Source organism: Podarcis pityusensis (genome assembly GCF_964106645.2).
Source record: "Podarcis pityusensis genome assembly, chromosome: 5".
Taxonomy (NCBI): Eukaryota; Metazoa; Chordata; class Lepidosauria; order Squamata; family Lacertidae; genus Podarcis; species Podarcis pityusensis.
Window position 1 is genome coordinate 42,923,504 of NC_138032.1, and position 3,835 is coordinate 42,927,338.

General features: G+C 47.0%; 1 long non-coding RNA gene across 1 annotated transcript; it reads right to left on the bottom strand.

Moving 5' to 3' along the window:
- Positions 1 to 807: 807 nt before the first annotated feature.
- On the bottom strand, positions 808 to 3,610 carry LOC308477959. Its single transcript, XR_013986768.1, has 2 exons — positions 3,332 to 3,610; positions 808 to 2,062 (listed from the first exon to the last, which is right to left on the bottom strand). It is a non-coding gene; the product is annotated as an uncharacterized lncRNA (long non-coding RNA).
- Positions 3,611 to 3,835: the final 225 nt, after the last annotated feature.

Genomic DNA, 3,835 nt, shown 5'->3' on the forward strand with positions numbered 1-3,835 from the left:
CTCCTTTTCACTCTTGATATTACTGTTAAGGCTAGCAGGGGCTGTACCTTCATATGTGCAACTACTACTGAAACATCTGCTGTGGTTCATCTCTGTGTCAATATGAAGTATTCAGACTCTTCATTGCAAATGGGATCTGAAGTCTTCCTTCAAAAGTGCAGCAAACTTGCTTCTGGTCAACTGTACAGATGCCACATAAAGAGAACCCTCCTTAAAAGTTGCTGGAGGCATTGATCTTCCAAGAATAAAATGAGGACAAATGAAGCAATCAAAATAGTATCAAAGTTGGGGTAGGGGTATGTCGGGGAACCAGCCCACCAGGTGCGGAGGAAAAATGACGAGGAGTCATGGGTGAAGGTTTAAGCAAGGAGTGAGCTCTCTCTCCCAGCAGCCTTGCATGTTTATTAGCCTTGCGCACATTACATCATGTTGCATATACACGTGTAGCACTCGGGTGGAAAACAGCTAGGGTTTGCATTTCTTAGAATAACTATTCTCTACCAGGACATAACTCCAGACAGCATGACAGCCGCGTAAGCTTTGCGGTTAGGCAGCGCGACACTGACCCAGGCGTGTGGGGGGAACAAGTCAGCAGATGCTTCCTCATGCACAATCTTGCACAAGGGTGCTATTTTTCTATTGCATCCCCACAGGGGTAGGCCCTGATTTTATACCTAGTGTAGCATCAGGCTCTCCCAAGTTAGGTGCTGCAAGATTGCCCCCCCCCCCCCGCGCAGTTGGGAATCTGAGGTGAGATACTCATGCAGTGTAACTTTCTCCCAGTTCCAGTCACTACACAGAGGCAGATTAAGGTCCAAAACAGTTTACTGCTGCAAAAGATCAGGCCTCAGTAATACAGTTCCAGATGTTGACATATGCATGCAGCTTGTAAGCTTTGCAGATACAGATACATACAAGTAGAAAATATCTATGTTGTTCCAGCAATTCAAGACATAGACACAGACTCATCGACTGATGAGCTAACATGCCTTAATTACACACACACACGACACTGGGCCATAGCAACCGGCTTTGCTGACCTTGCATCTGTTGGCTTATCTCAGACATGGGGTGATTTGTGGCCATGAAATAAATTAATGCCTTCATGTCCATTTCCTCCAACATTATCCTCCATAAATTTGTCTAATCCTCCTTTAAAGGCATCCAAGTTGGTGGCCAACACAGCCTCCTATAGGAGCAAATTCTATAGTTTAACTATGCACTTGCATGAAGAAGTGTTATTTTATCTGCCCTGAATCTCCCAACATTCAGTTTCATTGGATGTCCATGAGTGCTACTATTTCACCAAAAATGCATCTGTGGCCTGCCAAGCTCAATGCTGCAGCTTTTGGAGGACTGGTCATGCCACCTCTGGGGTGGGGAAGGTTGCAAAATGGAGAGATTTGCCTCTCCCCACCTCTTGCACCCTTATGATCCTGAAAGAGCAAGGGTCCTAAAACACAAATTTATAAGCAGAGTGCCATCTAGTGACCAATGGATGCAACAGCATCACCCTATAACATTCACTACTCCTCCTTCTTGCATACTAAGAACTCAGCAGAAAGTTGAAATGGGTAGTCACATAACTCACTATACTATGGATGGGGAAGCTGTGCCTCTGCAGATATTGCTGAACTCCAACTTCCATCAGCTCCAGTCATCATGGCTAGTGGTCAGGGATGAGAGCTATAGTCCGACAATATCTGGAAAGCCACAGGTTCCCCATCCTTGCCCTATGGTGTGAGGAGTCATTTTCCAAGAAGAGAATAAAGCAGCTCAGAATTATAGAGGCTCATACTTGTGAGGAACAGAAGTCATTGATGATGTGGTGTGTCTGGTACTAACACAGAGAAGCTGCCCAAAGTACCAACAACTCTAGTGCAAGTGGAGAAAAGAAAGTGGCTAGTCAAAGCAAACAGCATCAATCAGATTTCATCTCAATTGTAACACAGGTGTTTCTTTTATTTCTGAGACAAAAAGCCTCACCATCACAGAAACTTTTGATCTTTTGATGAAGTTGCTTGTTTCTACGCATCAGATTACGATCAACCCTATCTGAAGCCTAAAATGATACATAGAAAAAAAAGCAAACAGGATGCAAGTATTTATTATTTAACAATATGAAAATGTTAAAGCCAAGACATAAAATAAAGCAACAACAAAACAGATTTTAAATCACACCCCTATGAAATTCTAGACCATCCTAAGTATTTGTAGTCAATTCAATTTTTTTTAATGACTAAAAATTAAAAGAAGCCAGCCACATGGAAATTTGGTAGGTAAAGCTTTCCTAGAAACAATGCTTTGCCTGTACAATTTCTGTATTATCACTGAACGGCACCAGAGCAGGCACAGCAAAAATGTGGGACCTAAACTTTTTCCCGCTAAGATAATTTTTATGTGTCTGCTCCTCAAAAAAGAAACTAGATTTTGTATTATCCTTTCATTATTAGCACCTAGTTTTGGGCAATGTAAAAGTGTTACATATGCAAATAAAGCAATGACAATTGTACAGAAAAGCAGCAATCTTTCCTCAGTAAGGTTTGTCAACAGACCACTATGTTACTAGTCCAAATATAAAGCTGTACTCTTGCCAAGTAAGCAACCCTGAAAAGCTAGCAAAAGACCAGCTCGGTCCAAAACATGCCAGATTCTGTCCTGGCTCCTCCCCTCACCCATCTTGTACTCTCACTCACCAGACTCTGTCCTGGCTTCACCTGCATCGGGTGCACCCTGCTCTGCCAGAGAGGTGGCATTTTTTCAAAAGCGAAACAGAGTAACCAAGGGAATACGTCAGTCAAGCACATCTACCGACATTGGAGATTATTGTTCACCCACTGGAAACGGGCAGGACTTTTCCAGGAGCAACCCAGGAGTCCACTGGTCCACTTTCTTTATAGAGGGGTTGGGGTTCTACAGGGTTTCAGACAGACGCCTTTCCCAGCCCAGCCTGTCGGTGTCAGAAATGGAACTGTATGCCTACAAACCGTGTACTCTGCCAATGAGCTTGCAGCCCTTTCCCTGTTCGTTATTTACTTCATTTTTATCCAGCTTTTTAGCCAAGGAGTTTGGGCAACTCAAAGCCTCACACACTGGGGGGGGGGGGGGGAGCCGCCAGAACAACCCTGTGAGGTAGGGTTGCGAAAGTGACTAGGAATGTCACCGAGTGAGCTTCGTGCCTGAGCCAGGTGACAGTTCAATCACTGAACCGCCTTGGTTCGCTATTCCTGCAGCCGGCCTCTTCCCAGAGGTGAAAAGCGTGCTCTGAGGCGCGCCCAGTTAGCTACCCCTCAGGTCTACGGAGGCCCCAGCCTAGAAAAGTAGGTCAAACCTCAAGGCAGCGGACCACAAGCTCCTCCTTCTCCACAGATGTGCAGCGAGACGGAAAGTCGGCGGTGGAGAAGCCTACCGCTTTCGTGCGCCTACGCAAGACTCCGCCCCTTGCGCAGCGTTTAATCAAACAAACCCCCCGTGGCTATGCTCTGCGCTTGCGTCTTAACCCCCGCTACTTTGTTTATTTCCCCTCCCGCGTGCGCAGTAGCCTCTTACGGGGTCCGTTCAGTAGCTACGCATGCGCTCCAAGGCCGCTGCTCAGAGCTGCCGTTGCTCGCCTGCGCAGTGGGCCGCGATCTCGTTTTCGCGCGTGCGCATTGACACGCCCCTCCCCCGCCGACCCCCGCGAGACATGCGCAGTAAATGCCCTGCCGGTCCCTCGCGCCTGCGCGGTTAGGTAGTTTTCTCAGCCACCCTTCCCCCACGTCCTTTTCGTTCGCTCAAGCAGCTGCTTTGTTGGACTGCTCGCCCCTGCTCCCTTCGCCTGGCGCGCGGTGGGAAG